Source organism: Abramis brama (genome assembly GCF_963993115.1).
Source record: "Abramis brama genome assembly, chromosome: 18".
In the NCBI taxonomy this organism is placed as follows: Eukaryota; Metazoa; Chordata; class Actinopteri; order Cypriniformes; family Leuciscidae; genus Abramis; species Abramis brama.
Genome location: NC_139980.1, coordinates 33,884,505 through 33,903,289, shown reverse-complemented (window position 1 = coordinate 33,903,289; position 18,785 = coordinate 33,884,505). Strand labels below are relative to the sequence as shown.

At 34.5% G+C, this 18,785-nt stretch overlaps 1 long non-coding RNA gene across 1 annotated transcript; it reads right to left on the bottom strand.

Annotated features, from left to right (window-relative positions):
• Positions 1–11,149: 11,149 nt before the first annotated feature.
• Positions 11,150–18,251, bottom strand: LOC311068711. The gene is made up of 4 exons (XR_014603422.1): positions 18,141–18,251; positions 15,989–16,084; positions 13,297–13,339; positions 11,150–11,189 (listed from the first exon to the last, which is right to left on the bottom strand). It is a non-coding gene; the product is annotated as an uncharacterized lncRNA (long non-coding RNA).
• Between the last annotated feature and the right edge of the window lie 534 nt (positions 18,252–18,785).

The window sequence follows — 18,785 nt, the reverse complement described above, 5'->3', positions numbered from 1 at the left end:
GAGGATGTAGCTCTGAAATGATGACATCATTAAGCCCTTTCATTTTCAGCCACGCCCCTTTATTAAACCATCCAATCAATTCCCGCCCTCATTTTTTTTTTTTTATCTTGAACATCTTCACATAAATACTTTACATTACCCAAAGTAAAACGGGGTGCGAATGCCATTTTCTTTGGCTTTAACACCTACAATAACGGATTATGTAATATTTGACAGTGCTGTACTCTGTTTTACACAGATTGTGCAACATTATCAGCACAGTAGTGGAAATATTCCTGTGTTCCTGTGGCGTTTCCGGTGTGTGTTCCAGTGGGTTAAAGCTCTCAGTGGCAGCTGAGGTTCAGGAGCTGTAGGTCATGAAGGCCACGAGCGAGAGACTTCCACTGCACAGCACATTAAGGAAACCGCTCTAACATTTATGTTTTGAAGCATTGAGCTCAAGTGAAGCTCAACAGCTCCCTGGATCACAGCGAGGAAACACTCGGCCTCCGCCTGACAACAGCGGATCGGGGCCTTTCCTGAAAATCACAATGACCCTAAACACAAAAAACACGAGTACATTTATGAGGCGTTTTTATGTCACTGGGTTGAACGTATAAAACTAAACCCTATGCTGTCTACATAAGCTGCCTTCTGAGGAAGCATCTTAAATGAGTTTGAGTTTGAAGTTTATCTGCTATTTTTACACGCACAGCCAGTGCGAGTGCATGGGAATATTTGAGCAAAGCTCTTAGTCAGCAATAAAAAAAACTAAATAAAGTAATAAATAAGGATTAAACACACATTATAGACATGCAATGAAAAACACACTATAAACCACTGATACTTCCATACAAGAATATTGCACATTTATGTAACAGATAAGAAAAATGCAGTAAAAAGATTATAACATAAAATAATCTTAGCAGCTTTCAAGTTTCTATATGACTGAGATAAAAAAAAGGTGAGGTAGACATATTTTATGTATATATTAGACGTATATTAGATATATATTAGACGTATATTAGACGTATATTAGATGTCTAATATACGTCTAATATACGTCTAATAAATGTCTAATATACGTCTAATATACGTCTAATATACATTTATTAGACGTATATTAGACGTATATTAAACGTAAATGGTTGATAAAAAGCTCTATACAGGTGCGAACTATATTATATTACATATTATATTAATTAACCTAAAACCATAAAAAAAATATATATATATTTCAAAAACTAAAATTGAAATGAAAATAAATAAAAAACAATAAGTTTGGAGTCAGTAAGATTTTTATATATGTTTTTGAAAGAAGTCTCTTCTGCTCACCAAGGCTGCGTTTATTTGATCAGTGAAAACAGAAAAATTGTGAAATGTTATTACAATTTAAAACAGCTGTTTTCTATGTGAATATATGTTAAAATGTAATTTATTCAAAGCTGAATTTTCAGCATCATTACTCCAGTCTTCAGAGTCGCATGATCCTTCAGAAATCATTATAATATGATGATCTGCCGCTCAAGAAAAATAAAAACTAATTCAAAATATTAATAAAAACTATAACGGTATCTCACTGAACCTAAAAAAGTTTTGTTATTTTGTTATAAACCTTATTTATAAAGTTATCCGAACCCTTTCATGCTCGATGCAATCATGCAAACAAGCTTTTACTCAGTAATGGCTCATTCACAGATAAGATGTCAAGGTTCCCATCAGTCAGCGGCTAAATGCTTTGTATCGTTGTTGCCTTGAGCTCATAAACTCATAAAATCTGCTTTACATGCCAAGAATTCAGTCCATTGTTTTGCCAAAAATAATTTCAGCAGTTTACTGTTCCTGCAGTCCATCAAAAGGGCCGGAAGTGATTACTGTTTATTAAAAACATCTAATGACGTGCACTAGCGGTGTGTTGCAGAATGGCCGCTCGCTGAGGTAAACAAAGACAGGAAGATCAAATAATGCATTCATCACATTCCCCAGGGCCGGAGGCCAAGTTCATGTCAAATCCATAATAAGGAAAGTATCCTAGTTTCCCCACACGCACGTCACTCTCTGCTGGAAATCTACGCAGAGGATGCATTGATATTCCTGGCGCTTCCTTTCTCACAAGCTCAACACAGGCTCGTCACATCACAAGCAGAGCGCGCATCTCCCTCCCACATTAAACACACAATTACAAACCATTAGGCTGCCAAAACAGGGCCTTTGTTTTGTGTTTGGGTTTGTTTTTTCATTTTTTTTCATTTTTTTTCAGAGGGAAAGCGAGTGCATAACAGGCCGGGAGTTTGTCTTGCATGGAAAATAACAAGATTTAAGAGGTAATGAGAGTCGAGGACAACAACGCACAGCTGCCAGAAGCCTGCTGTTTCAATCATCGGTTTAAATCCTGATGCTTTATCATGTCTGCTGATGGACAAACTAATAAAAACTATTTTTTTTCCTCAGACTTCTACTGGGATGAACGTGGTTTTCTGACTTTACGATGGTCAGTTAGGTCAGGCAATATTTATATATAATATTATTTTATGTTTTTGAAAGAAGGCTCGTCTGCTCATCAAGGCTGCATTTATTTGATCAGAAATACAGTAGAAATTGTGAAATATTATTATAATTTAAAATAACTGTTTTCTCTGTTTTTTTTATTTATTTAAAGCTGAATTTTCAGCATCATTACTCCAGTCTTCAGTGTCACATGATCCTTCAGAAATCACTCTAATATGATGATTTGATGATTATCAAAGTCATCTTTTTGTGGAAACTGTGATACATTTTTTTTTCAGGATTCTTTGATGATCAGAAAGAACAGCATTTCTGTGAACTAGAAATATTTTGTCAATCAACTGATTGATCTTTTGATCAATTTAATGCAACATGCATTAGAAATATTAATTTCTTTAAAAAAAAAGAGAAAAAAAAAGAAGTTAAATGTGGTAAAAGTATGGGTACCATGAACTAATACAATACTTCCATTACATTATTTCATATAGCAAATACAAAAATTCTGCAGGAAACATAAAAAAGATACAGAAGTGAAAAGAAGTGAAACTCATTTCTGCATCTAGAAATATTCTTAATAATTTTATACCATAAAGTTTATTTGTTGTAATACTTTAAAATAATCTTCTTTTTATTTCTAGGTTTACATTATACACACACACACACACACACACACACACACACACTATATTCGGTAACACTTTATTTTACAGTGTACACATGTACTTACCATAGTAATAACAGTAAATTATGCATAATTACATGCAACTAACCCTCAACCAAACCCTAATCCTACCCTAACCCTATAGTAAGTACATGTTGTTAATTAATATTACTCAGTACTTCAATATATAATTACACTGTAACAATGACACCTTAAAATAAAGTGTAGCCCTGTATTCTTAGATAATTCATTACTACATAATCTTCAGTTTTACAGTGTATGACACCAGGGACTGATTCGGTCAGTCTCCTCTTTCCATAGGAGGGAGTTTCAGGAGAACATAATGGTTTTAAAGCAGAATCATCTAGAGTTTGTCTGACTGTGTGTGAATGAAACGGCGGTTCCCTGTGAGATCTGTCAGAGGTGAGAAGCGCTGCTCTCAGTGGTCATGCACACACACTACAGCTGCGCACTATTACAGCTTTTTCCACTTGCTAACACACTAAAATGACATGCACAGCACAATTATCTAAACTGACACACAGAGCAAAACCTCTTCTCAAGTCTCCAAGTCTAAACACATTTTCTGCTTTACACACATTTTGCAATTCAAAATGGCACTTTTTAAATGCACTGAACACGGTTCTCTGCATAACACACAACAATCTGACATAAAGCCACATGTTTGCCATTCAAAATGACACTCCATGATCTGATTGGCCGATACATGTGTCACCTGACCAAACACCTCAATGGTTAATTGTTAACACTTCAATCTTTTTCAGTTTACTGTTTTTTGTGAGCATATTTTTGTTTAGTCCAATGTAAATACAGTATATCTGCTGTGCATATGTTGCACTGACTTGTTTGGTGAAAAATAAAAGCATGTGTGTGTATCTGCAAATATTTCTGTGCATGTGAACAATCTGAAGAATTTCCTACAATTTGAACTATTTTAGTATTATGGCAAAGCATACTAAAGATGAGTGCTTTTCATTATGCCCAACAGTGTGTAGTTGGTTAGACAAAAATCTGGTAATATGAATGTGTGTGCCATTTAGTGCAAAAGCTTGATTTTGATAATGCTATATGTAGTTTTGGTTGCAGTGCTTCATTTTGCTGTTAAGTATTTTGATAAAACCAGCCTAGTCTGCAATTGGAAAACACTGTAACTGGAGCTGTGAAAATCTATAATGACGGCAAACGACATCTTATAATGCTTATCTGTTTCAATTACTCACATTCTTTAAATACGTCAATGTGAGAGTGTTAATTCTCTAAAGTCTCACTCACTTTTATCTGCCATGTCAAAACAGTCCAAATGAGGACTGAACTCAAAGATCACGAAACTTTAATCAATGGCATTACTTAATGCAGTTAAAGATCTTTTTTTAAAATCAGTAATTAATATTTAGATTTTAATTAAAATTGGTAATATATATTAACTTACGCATGCTATATTAGATCAGAAATATGTGCCTCAAGATTACTTGCTTAATTAAATTTAAAGCTATTTAAAAAAAATTATTTATATTTTAATTTGACATACTGTATATATGCTAAAAATGGCGTTTTTGCAATAATTATCATTTAAATTAAAAATGATGAAATATTAAATAATACATGCTAAAAAACAAATTAGAAATGTGTGCCTTTACTGTAGATTACCTAATGGTTGTTCATATAGTTAAGGATAAAAATTGCAATAATTAATATTTAGATTTTAATTAAAATTGGTAATATATGTGAACTTGCGCATGCTAAAAATATTAGATCAGAAATATGTGTCTCAAAATTACTTGCTTAATTAAATTTAAAGCTATTTTAATTTTTTATTTTAATTTTACATACTTACTGTATATATACTAAAAATGGCGTTTTTGAAATAATTAACATTTTAATTAAAAATACTAATGAAATATTAAATAATACATGCTAAAAAACTTAAATTAGAAATGTGTGCCTTTACTGTAAATTACTTAATGGTTGTTCATATAGTTATAGGATAAAAATTGAAATAATTAATATTTAGATTTTAATTAAAACTGGTTTATATATATATACATGCTAAATTAAATTAGAAATATGTGCCTCACTTAAAGAGTGTCATGTCACATGTAATGATTAAAAAAACCTATTTCTTGCCATAATATTTCAATTTTAATTACAAATATTGAAATATAAATTCTAATTTAACATTTTTTAACATGTTTAGTTAAAGAATATGTTACATTAGAAATATGTGCTGCTTATTCCCACCCCTAAATATTATATGTCATGATTCTGCCATCTAGTCTTTGTCATTCTTTAATTCTTGAGGCAGGATCATGACAGACCCATGTTTTGTGTGCAAGCCTTTTGTTTGGGCCATGTGCTTGTGTTGTCTCGTTCCTCGCCCCGCCCCCTTGTTATCCTCGTTTAGTCATCATTGCTTTACCCTTTTCCCTCATTAGTTTCTCCCTATTTAATCCCCTTGTGTTTGCTGTCCTGTGCCGGTTCATTGTGTGAAACTATCCGTGAGTAACCTGTTGAAAGTCTTGTCTAGAAAGAAGAGTTTGATCCTGTCTTAGCTGTTAGTTTTTTGTCTGAGTCTTAGTCTAGTCTTGTCAGTCCAAATTAGTCTATCCTGTCTTGTTTTGCCCCCTCGTGGGTTTTGTTTTCCTGTTTATTCTGTCTAGTTGTATCAATAAACCGTGTATATTGCATACTGTCTGCATTTGGGTTCATCTCCTCCGCATCACCATAACATTATATTTCAATGCCAGCATTTGTTTTAGGCCAGATAATAAAACGTAACGAAGCGAATAAGAGTTTTTCACGCACCCACCCAAAATCCTCGTTTTCCTTAAACATGTTTCCTTAAACAAGTCTAGCAGAAATGATGAGGGTCACTTTTCCAGTAACAAAAAGGATCAGATTTCTGGTCCAGCGTGGAAATAACGGTGTGTGACGGCCAGAGTCTCCATGATGTTAACACACTCACCAGACAAGCACAAGAGGAGGGAAAAAAGAGTCCTTACCTTAATGACAATCACAGTTCAGCCCTGAAACGAGAGAGAGAGAGAGAGACAGAGAGAGGGAGGGAGGGGGAGAGAGAGAGAGAGAGAGAGAGAGACAGAGAGAGGGAGGGAGGGAGGGGGAGAGAGAGAGAGAGAGAGAGAGAGAGAGAGAGAGAGAGAGAGAGAGATATTAAGGCTTATTTACACAGCACTTTTCATACATAATGGCCATTCAAAGTGCTTGACATAAAAGTGATAACATAATTATAAAAGGCGCATAATAAATTAATAATAAAACATAATAAAACATAATAAATATAAATTATACAAACTAAGAAGAAGAAATAAAGGAAATAATTATTTGCATAAAGAAAACAAAGAATAATTTTAGAATTTAATGACAACTAAGCATGTCCTAATTCTAATTACTGTAATGCAGATTGTAAAAAAACTAACTAAAATATAAATAATTATAATTATAAAATAATTAAAATATAAATATTATAATTAAAATAATAAAAAAATTAACACTTTACAGTAAGGTTTCATTAGTTAACATATGTTAATGCATTAATATTAACTAACAATGAGCAATAGGCTACATTTGTTACAGTGTTTATTAATCTTTGCTAATGTTAGTTAATACAAATACAGCTGTTCATTGGTTGTTAATGTCAGCTCAGGTCCATTAAATAATATTAACAGATACAACTTTTGATTTAAATAATGTAATGTTAAATATTAAATGATGAAATTATCATTAGCTAATAGTAATAACAAATGCTTTAGAAGTGTTTTTCACTGTTAGGGCCGGTTCACACAGGACAGGACAAGGTCAAGGTCAGTGCAACAACAACAAAAGGTCAAGAGACGCGTTTTAAAAGTTGAATTTTTAACTTGAGCGTTTTTAAGAGGGCGTTTCATGCATGAGATGCAGCGACAGATGCGAGAGTTGAAGACATCCGTCTAGCGTGTTTACATTGAGAAACATCGGAAAATTAGCGCAGTGGAATGGAAAAACGTGTTCTGTGTGAACAGTGAAGACTTCATGTTAGTTCATGTTAAATGTTGACAGCAAATTAAAGGATTAGTTCACTCCACAATTAAAATTCCCTGATAATTTACTCTATATAGTGACTTCAATGGGGTCCAACAGTTTAAAGGTCCAAATGTGAGTTTCAGTGCGGCTTCAAAGTCTCGACACGATCCCAGTCAAGGAATACGAGTCTTATTTACGAGAAAAATAATAAACATTTATATACTTTTTTTAACCACAAATGCTATCGCTTGACGTATAGGCGGAAGTACCGACCCAGTGTTTACAGAGCGAACGTGCAAAGACTAAGTCAAACGGCCTTTACAACAACAACAAAAAGGCAAAACAATGATGTCGGATGATCTTGAACATCACCGACGTGATTACATCACGCACGAAGTCGTGGAGCTAGTGCAAGACGAGCATTTGTGGTTAAAAAGTATATAAATGTTTATTTTTTTAATAAAATTAGTGATGGTTTGTCTAGATAAGACTCTTATTCCTCGACTGGGATCGTGTCGAGACTTTGAAGCTGCACTGAAACTCACATTTGGACCTTTAAAATTTTGGACCTTTAAAACCCCATTGAAGTCCACTATATGGAGAAAAATCCTGGAATGTGTTCCTCAAAAACCTTAATTTCTTTCCGACTGAAGAAAGAAAGACATGAACATCTTGAATGACATGGGGGAGAGCAAATTATTAGGAAATCTTAATTTTGAACTACCTAATTGTAATTCTCCATTTGTTTGTCTTGTGATTTTTGGGTGAAATGTGACCCTGGACATGTTTTTGTTTACCCTGTATAATTAGTTGCTAACTAACTGGACTTGTTAAAGAGCAGAGATAAACCGAGGGAATAGTGTGTGTGTGTGTGTGTGAAGTCTTTTAAGGGTTAGCGCTCTTTGCTAATGGATTTGTGGTATTGAGTTATTCACAGTCTTAATGAGCTGTAATAAAACGCGCGGCGGGTGAGCAGAGCCGAGGGTTTCGTGTTTCAGCGCCACAGTCATCCTGAAGGGGAATTCCCCCACAATGCACAAGCTCAACTGCTCTGATTACTTAATTAATTAACCAAGTAAACTGAATCACATTCAGCGTGAGCAAATAAGGATGTGACCACATCCAGGTCATTCTAGGCTGGGACACACGATGGATACTCTTTCAAACCATTAAATCGCCCCTATTATGCTATTTTAATAGGGTTCCTAATTATTTTGGAGTCTCCAATAAAAGATTTACATGCATCCAAGGTCAAAAACATTTTAATTTTCTCATAATATACATTCATACACCTCATTTCTCAATACAATTCATTGGAAGATTCAGTGTGTCTTAGACCGTGTGTCCACCAAAGTGTTTTTAGCCAGCTGAAAACGCCTAGCTGTGAGTGCTTGAGAGCTTTGCTTGTTATGATACGGATTATCCGCGAAAGTGTTACTAGTATCTCATTTCACACATATTTTGTTTCTGTGTTGATTCTATATTAAAATGCCGATACAATGTAACGTATTTTCTCTGGCTCTTATTTTAAATTATTTTGTTCCGTTATTATGCCTGTTGTCGTCATCTGTTGACGTTGCACAAGCAGAATGTGGCGGTTGGTCAGTGTGGTATTAGTCCCGCCCCTCCTCCACTGTGATTGGACGGTTGGGTAAAAAGTGACAGTGATGAGCGCTGCATTTTACCCAAAGTTGAACATTCTTCAACTCTCGGCGACTGGTAAAAAACGCCGAACGCTCAGCGCTTCAGCGTGAAAAAAACGCTCAACGCCTCGTTACGCTCATGCCGTTTAAAAAACGCGGCGCTCCCATTGAAAACAATTGGAAAAAACGCTTTGGTGGACACAGGGCCTAAACCCCGCCTCTCTGAGAGCTGCTCTGCTCTGATTGGTCAAACGGCCCAGTCTGCTGTGATTTGTCGACTGCTAATAGTGCATGTCGGAAACTAATGTCAGCTCTTTCTCAGCGTTTGATACACAGTGATACGAACAGTAACGATAGCGTCGGTTTTACCGTATCAATTCGAGTCTAATCCTTCTGATTTGCAGCGTCTTCTCGACACGAACAACACAAACCAAACTCTTCCAGTCTCAGATACAACTAACGGAGACGCTGTTCACCGGCAGCCAATGAACACCACAGGCTGGCATTATGCAAATCTGTTACATTGTCATGTAGGTTTGTAGGACTGGAGTTACTGACGACTCATTTCAACAGTTCAGAATCAATTCTATCAGAGACAATACACTCTAAAAGATCTTGGTTTATTTTTTCTACCCAAATCCTGGGTTGAGGATTTTGGGTCAATTTTTTCAGTGTTTGGGTAGTTACCCTGCTCCTGGGTCAGACATAACAACCCAATGTTTGGGTAGTTTTTGTGTTACCCAGATCCCGGATCAGACGTAACAACCCAGGGGTTGAGTCATTTATCACTGGCTTCTTGCGACCTCTTTAGGAGAGAGCAGTGCGGCTCCGTCAGATTGTTGCATGTCTTCGGTAGAACAGAGGTTTGTGTAGATTTCATTTTATTTATAAATACGTCATTGTTCTGTATATCATTTAAGTTTTATGCAAAGCAACATACAGGGGTCACGACATCATGTGAGTCACGAGTGTCGCGTCGGTCTTTTCGCGTGACGGAAACGCCTGATACTTGCAGAAAATTTTATGAACGTATTCAAAAAAGGTACAGAAAATAAATACTTAGAAAGTTAAAGTATGTTCTCAGAACTGTACACTGATTGTTTATGGACAGGTTATGGAGTCAGTCACGGCATATTTCGGCTATATGAGTGAAACGCAGCTGCGTCTGAAGTTAAACATTCCCCCGCTTAACATGATACAAGCTCCGGCACGAGATCCAGCGCCGTTAAGGTGGAAACGGCACAATTTTCTTTTCTTTTCTTTTTCTTTCCGCCCCCTCTATCCCAACTCATCGTAGAATTAGATACTTCCTGATCGATCCACACTCCGGAACAGATGGTGGCGGTAATGCACCAATAAGATGGATGCCAACCTCTGTTAAAAGAAGAAGAAGTAAACAGACACTGATCGATTACACTTGAATTACTTCTAAATGGTTGATTTTTACTTCGAATTTTTGTTGAACAAGCTTAAATGTATGCAATATGTATTCAAAACTATATAAAATATGCTATACTGTAAAATATGATTAAAAAAAAGGAATTATCATGCAAACCAGTGGTTGTGTGGAGTATTTTTAAAGTTTAGAGGATTTATAAAAGTTTAGAGGATTTAAGTAAAAAAAAAGATTTAAAAAAAAGATTAAAAAAAAAGCTAGTACTATATTAAAAATTAATCAACCCATAATGCTGGGTTAAATAAACAACCCAATTTGCTGGGTAAAATTAACCCAACGTGTGTTCTGTCCTATATTTACCCAGCTCTTGGGTTGAAAACAACTGTTTTTAACTCAATGTTTTTTAGAGTGTAACTTTATTTGACCTTTAAAAATGTGCAGACCTTTTGCATTCACAAACAGCGATATTACACTGCATGAAAGGTCACATTCGAAAAAGCATAATAGCAGCACTTTAACAGGGACTGCGTAAAGCCAGAAACATATGAAACACAGAATATGAATGCTTGGTCAATGCATTGAATATTGTGGTGGTAAGCAACTTACTCAAGCGGTCAAAGTTTCCTTCAAATATCTGTGCCATTAAATCAGATATGTTATTATGCATAAGGTATGTTTCAGGGCTCAGTGCAAGGGAGAATGGTTAAATTTCCCTCAAACCTCCACCCTTCAAACACTACGTGTGTGTTTGTGATTAATAGCTCATGACAATTTAATGGAGAAACATATAGCCTGGCACCCAGCAGCTTCTTTCAGGAGTAAATAAGCCCCATTAACACCATATGCTAGCAATGCCACACAAGGCGACCGGCTCAACTTGAACTTAATCACACTCACATAAGTCAAGGCGGGAAACATCCTCAAGGTAGCAATTTCAGAGTCACATGAACGACGTATTTCATTATAGCTTTAAAAGAAAAAGCATGGTCAGTTAAACTCCTGCCAGCTGCTCAAAGGGGTTTGTGCTGGGAAAGAAACTATGGGGAACACAGAAATAACTGTTCACTTAATTACAGAGCAAAGTCTGTCATTTCTTGTCATAGTATAGAAATCACAGTTAATCACAGTTTTCATCCTCGTAACACACTGAGCACATTAATTAGAGGCAATAAAGTGTGAAATGTCAACAAATTAGCTCTAAAAAAGGCTGTTTGTAGAACATGAGAATAAAAAGTGATTGATTTCAAATTATACTCTTTTTAAAAGTTAGATTACAATTAGATACACTTATATATATATATATATATATATATAGATGAATAGCAATAATAATCTTAATAATAATGATAATTATATTATACACTGTAAAAAATTATATGATCAATAAGTTATGACAACATATGTTTTATGTTGCTTTAACTCTCCAAAATAAGTTAAGCAATTTTCAACCTTTATACAAGATTCAACTGTCAGTTTAATGTAAATTGAGTTGAAATTACTTAAACATCCAAGTTGATTGTACTCAAATTAAGGCATTAACTTTTTTTTATTATTGTAAAAAAAATGTATTATATTTTATATAAATAATTTGGTAACACTCTCTATGAAACCCATGCTTAAAATGAATTATAGCTCCATTTATACTTATTTATAAGTATTACTATTTTATAAATACATTTATAAAGACTCATTAACTGCATTATAAGAACAGTTATAGTTAAATTTATTTATTTTTTATAATTACTTATAAGTCATGCATTTGCTTTTTCAATGTGCATGCTCATAATCCATTATACACTGATTTATAAGTAAAAATTAGTCGTATGGTTCCATGAATATATTTATAAAGATGCAACCAGCATTGCTAAAATGCTATTATATTAGTTGCAATGACTTTTTAGTAATTCAGATTTATTTCTGTTCCCCTAAATCGTCACAATTGTTGATTTATGTCATCATTTGTTAAATGTTTAAATGTCTGAATAAAATAAATCTGAATCTAAAAGATTTATTTCTGTCAAATAATTGAATATATTGTTATTTACAGCCGTGTTGTGTTCTTATAAATACTTATTGTGAGTGATAATACAGTTACTAACCTCTGTGCATTGTTGATGGCTTTAAGTAAAGTGAAAAATAAATTGAAAGTTGTTTACTTGTAAATGTAACTAATGAACAATAATTCCTGTGATAAAATAATGGGGAAAAAAACAAAAAACTAAAAATGATCTTTTTTAATGTTACATACTAGCAAAACACTGCAACAATATTTTTTAAAGTATAATTTCAAACTGCTATAACCAACACCATGCATATAGCTGAGGAAATATAGATTTTAACAAATCAAATTGTCCATTTCAGATGCAGCGTTAGTGTGAATAATTGTTGCATTGGTCAGGAAAAACTGAAAAGGTAACGTCCAAATTCGGCTCTAAAATATGTCTTATGTATAAAAACGTGTATCATCACAAACTATGCATTTTCCTTTGCAAAAGTGTTTTGTGGGTAATATTAGCCCATAAAGCATGCACATATGCACATTATGAAAACACTATTACTATTACACTATTAATTCTATACTCAAAATACAGCTGCAAAGATGAATATTGCATGATAATTCTGCTTAAACACCCGAGTTCCTCCAGGATTTGATTTGTCAAATGTGATATGTTAATGGTGAATGTTCTTTTTTTAAAGCTCACTGCGCTGCCAGCAATGAATCAAAATCCAGCTGCCGTGGAAAAAGTGGAAACTGAATCATCACTTTCAGGAGAGCAGAAGAAAGAGAAAAAAAAACACGTAAAACGCATTGCACAGATTTGATATGCAGCAGTAAATTAGACAAAATTACTCATTTGAGATGAGGGCCTGCTAAATCTATCAGAGTGTTATTCTAAGAGACAGTAAATAATTAAATAAATGTTCACAGCAGCCATCAGAAAGCATAAGGTCATATAGCTGATGTTTTCCCTCACACTGAGAGATTTAACAGGAGTTTGCATATTTCAGCGAGCTACAGGAGGGAAACGTTAGATCACATTTCAGGGTATTAACACCAATACAGATTATTTTACCTTTTGTCAATCCGGGATGCCTTGAGTCAAACGGACACGTCATCTGACAACACAAAGTAGAAGAGCAGAGTCAATACAATAATAATAATAATAGTAATAGTTGCAGTTGCTCATAATCACCCATCTGTAATACACGTCTTTGCCACTAGATGGCTCAGTGTATCACACACTCATAACAATATTAACATTTCACAAGGTTTATAGTTTATGTTAGGGGTCTGTTCAAATCAATAACTCTGTAAAGCCTAATATAGGAAATAATACCCAGAGAAATATAGTTTTTTTTTTTTTTATGGAATAGACAGCTTCATTTTATTCAGCAAAAATTTGCAATTTGGACAATATTATACGGACAAAAAGTAAGACGAAATTGTGCTTGTATTGTAACTCAATGAGATCTTTATTACAGTACAGCAGATACTTACATAAAATGCATATCAAATGTCACTCTATACCTGCCAATAATGATATTTAAATACTTAGTTTTATGATTAAAGCTCTGTAGTTTTAATGCAATGCAATAAAATGATGATTGAGAATAAACAAACATCAAAAGCCTGAGGATCATATTTGATTTTTCTCAAACAAACCAAAGCTGCTTCGGTCCAGTATGTGTTCATCTTGAAATACTAAAAGTTATTCTTATGTTTACTTTATAAAAATCAGATTTCACAGCAAAAAGACGCTAGTACAAAACACACTAAATACTTTTAAAACTGCTAAAAAAAAGTGTAAACTATCAATCAGACGACAGAAGGACTGGAGGAGATTGTGTGCGACAGGTTTATCAGCAAAGATTTCATCAGTGATCATTCAGAGGCCTTAGAAACTCACCTATCAGATATACAGTATGCTTATAGATAGGCTACTGGGTTAAATATGATCAATAATCTGTCATGCATCCCTTTGCAAACAGCTTCAAATCCTTCCCAATATTAAAGCAGCAACGGTGCAAATCCCCCAATTCTTCTGTGTTCACGAGCATCACAGACGGTTCACGTCCCACACAACATCTTGACACACGATGAGTCTGTGCTCTACAATAACACTCGTTTTTCTGCCAGCCGAGAATGTGCGCGCGACTCAAGCTCATCCAGACACGAGCTGAAATTTACACTCCGTCTCCAGTAAACTCACGCACACACTGAGCGTTTCTTCTATAATAGGCAATGTGGATTGTGTGTTTTATTTAGAGAAGGCATAAATAATTAATGTTTTATGGTGCAGGAGCGACGGTTGACAGATAGACTGATGCGGTCCGTCTGCTGTGAACAGGTGGCCTCGTGGTTAATGAGCTGGTGACTGATAGGTTGTAGGCTCAAACCTGCTGCGAATTAAGGGCGTTTTCACACCTGAAAGTTCATGTTTTGATGCATTTTATACATTCGGCAAGTTTTGGTTTGGTTTCACATTGCAATCATTTTTTTCTTCAAGACTGGTCATACCTTTTAAAAGTCAGTTACAAAAACGTTACACCAAACTAACTGCTAGTGGGTCAGACTAGGTCTTAAAGACACAGTCTTCATTTTTTTTTTTTTTTTTATATATATATATATATATATATATATATATATATATATATATATATATATATATATATATACTTACAAACAACCTGCAGTTTCTTCAAGAACCCCAGTTTGGGAAACTGTACTAGAACTAAACTGGACATCCTCACAATATGAAGAAAGTTTCCCTCCTCACAAACAGTCACAAGGTGGCAGTCGAGTCCAACTAGATTCCAGATTCTTTCTCATGTTTTTGTGCCTACAAGTGAGTTTTACATGTTTAGTGCATCGTTTCCTTTAGATTTGTGTAATGTTTTATCGCTTTTTTTTTTTTTTTTTTTTGATTGACAGTTCAAGCTCTACATTTCACTGCTCATTCCTCCTCTTTGTCATTCATAAAAGATCAAATGTCAAACTCGATCAATCAACAGTGATGATGAGCTCAACATTAGCGGGTTTGTCTTCTGACAAAGACTTCTGCCACTGATCTCAAGACTCAAGACTCTTCCAGATCTCTGAGAGCTGTTGCAGACTCAGATCGTCTCATATTTCAGGAGGTTTCAGTCTTTTTTAAATGCCACGAACCCTCAAATGATCATCCTCGTGTGAGGGACCCCATCCGAAAATGTAAAAACACCCAATTATACACAGAAAAATTAACAATATAAATCTAAAATTAGTTTCTATTAAGTTACATTATCATATTTTTTCTATTCACTAAGGTGATGTAGTTCTGTTAAGTGTATTGTTTGTTTATTTAATTGAATTTATATTAATAACTTCTTTTTGTAAGTATTTATTTCCATTATTTATTTCCATCTAATGTAATTTAATAGATCAATAACTAACTAATATTTTTTTATTTTTACATAAAATGTCATAATTATGACAGATAGTCCACAGTCGCAATTTCGATTTATTAATCTCATAATAGGCTAATGGTTTAGGCCTATATGTCATAATTATGACTTAAGAAATACCAAAGCATGATTTTTTGTTTTCTTATTTCTTGTTTTCCATAGGACTGGTTTCGACTAATCTCTGCTTGTATTCTGAAGCTTTAGATTACAATTACCTACACTTTACTCACTTAGCCGAAGTAGGCTACCTCAAGCAGAACAAATACAATGTAAAAACGAATTTTGACAATGTGTATAATTTGTCGTTTGGTAAAAGTGTCTTACCTCAGAAACCCGTCGTCCTCCTGTCAGACCAGCGGTTGCGCGCGCAGCTCCTCTCACTTTTAGCGGGAACAATTTCTCGTGCGCCCATTCAAAATACTGAAATAATATGAATAAGTGCGATTGACTTGGGTTAAATGCATCGTAGTTGTGGTAAATGAAAGAGCTGCAGCTAAACTAGGTCTATTTGTTAAAGTTACAAGATGTAGACAAATAGGCCTGGTTGTATTGTGATATTTTCACTACCCTTGAAAGGCCTCAGTTCAAATATACAGCTTGTAAATGACAAAAAGTGTGGTATGTTTTGTTTAACATATCGACGTTTTGAGTCTAATGTATGTATTTTTAACAACATTTCTGAGCCTACCTTTAGCCTACACGACAATGATGTAAGCTACTAAAACCGAAAAAGTTCTTCCTTTGCATTTTTAGTGTAGACTATGTCAACGTTGTCAAAACGATTCCTCTTTACATGGATCCTCGAAAACTACTAAAAACGCTGTGTTCTGCATTTATTCTGTCACTTTGTAGAGACACACATACACACCTTTAGATTCAACACGTAATACGCATGCGTATGACGTCAGTCTTTACAAATTCACGTTTTTGCAGTTTATATGGAGACGATAACGGTATCGTTTTCAAAAACATTTTCATACCCCCAAAACGCTGTTGTCGCGTAGATGAACGGCTAAAACGCATTAAAAATTGTATGTTTTTAATTGAAAACGCCCCCCTAAACTCATAGAAAATGAAAGACTTGAGCATATGCAAACGCTCCTTAAAGGTGCCCTCAATATTTTTTTTTCCCTCATGACTTTTTACACATAAAAAAATAATTAAGTACTTTTAAAAAAGTTTAATTTCACAAGATAGGTATACTAAAAAAAAAAAAATCTTGTTTACAGTAATGCATTTACAATGGAAGTCTATGGGGCAAAGCACTTGGAGTGAGCATTAAAATACACAGTTTCAAGAGTATATCCTTAAAACTTAAATGCAATAGATCCGACATGTTGACAGGAGTTATAGCCTTCTCTGTGCATGTTGTGCAGTGCAGGCATCTGAAAGCACCGCCTCTGTTATCATACTCTTGCTCTACTCAGTAATGTAATGTTGTCATTTAGAGATAACTCACTGCCCCCAAAACAGCACAGCCATTATTAATAGCTCCTTTATTGTGACTGTTTCATATTTCAGGCTAAAATTAGATCCGGGACATGTGGCTAGAACTAAACAGGGAAGCATCTTAACATTACATCTAAATGCAGAGTGATTTCTTCCAGCTATGCAAGGACAGATTTTCATTATGGCTCTCATTACAACGGAGAAACTTAACCTCTTGCCCAATGCCAAATGTAGCCTTTATATTACTGCTTCTGTTTACCCTCTGTTTACTGTGCATGTCACAACCAACACACTGAGATAATGTTGCCTGTAAATATTAAATGGATTTGCATCAAATAATTTGCTTCTAATTAGATTTTAGGAGGCAATAATATCCAGGCAGAACATTTTCCAATGCATTAAAAAAAATACATTTAAAAAAAAAATATATATATATATATATATATATATGAGGGAAGTTATTCTGATTCAAAATGTACCAGAGTGCGTGAATTAAAAAAATGATTTGCACAGATAAATCATTTATAATAAATATTGCAATATTCCATAAAAAAACAAGAATTGTCCATTTTGATTTCATAGTGACTTTAAGATGTTCTGCTGGCTGTTGGTTAGATGCTAATAAACAGAGAAAGTGTTTTTGCTATATATATATATATATATATATATATAGTTATCATTTTCTCTGTGCAAAGTGTGCATTATAATATTTGTTTCCCGAAGCTGATATATCCACAGATTATAATAAAGACACATTTTTTGTCTACTCATTTTACCAAAATGTAGAAATGTACCAAAAGATTTATATCAGTGCTGAAATGTAATACTTAAACTTTAATGAGCCATTGCTAAAACATTCTGAATTCATAAATGTTGCACTGGAAGATTTTTTTTGTGTGTGTGTCTCTAATCAAATGTCTGTCCAAGATACTACAAGGTACATGAGCCGTGATTGCCATTCCCTCTAACATATATTCATATTCTAAGCGCAATTTTTATCTCATGACCTGATTATTTTTGAACTGACCTTATGGGATTATGTGTCTTCATTGTAGCATTTTTAGAGTGTGATATACAGGCGGTGGTGTTATGGTCTGCTTGTTAAAGTCTGCAGCTGTTGTCTCGAGAGAGGTTTCATATAGAGCCGCTTCTGACTGAAAGTATCTCATTGCAAACAGGACAGACCCGACAGGCCAGCCTGAAGTGAGGCACAGACACACAGAGCAACAGTAACCAGCAAAAACAGACTTACTGTATACATGAGGTTTAAAAGTGGAAAGTAATGACATTGTTTAAGGGCAGCGTGTCTTTCTCTGTTTATTAGCATCTAACCAACAGCCAGCAGAACATCTTAAAGTCACCATGAAATCAAAATGGACAATTCTTGTTTTTTTATGGAATATTGCAATATTAATTATAGGCCAAGTGATTTATCTGTGCAAATCTTTTTTTTTTTTTAAATTGCACTCATACATTTTGAATCAGAATAACTTCCCTCATCTCTTCTCTGATGATGAGGGCGGGGTAATAACCTGTCACTCACATGAGATCAGCCAATAGCAAACCACAGCCATCCAATCAATTCCACACAGACTAAATAAAGCCCCGCCTACATTTGTTCTCGTTCCAGAAGGGTTATACATCACAAAAGGGAAGAAAAGACTAGCGTAAC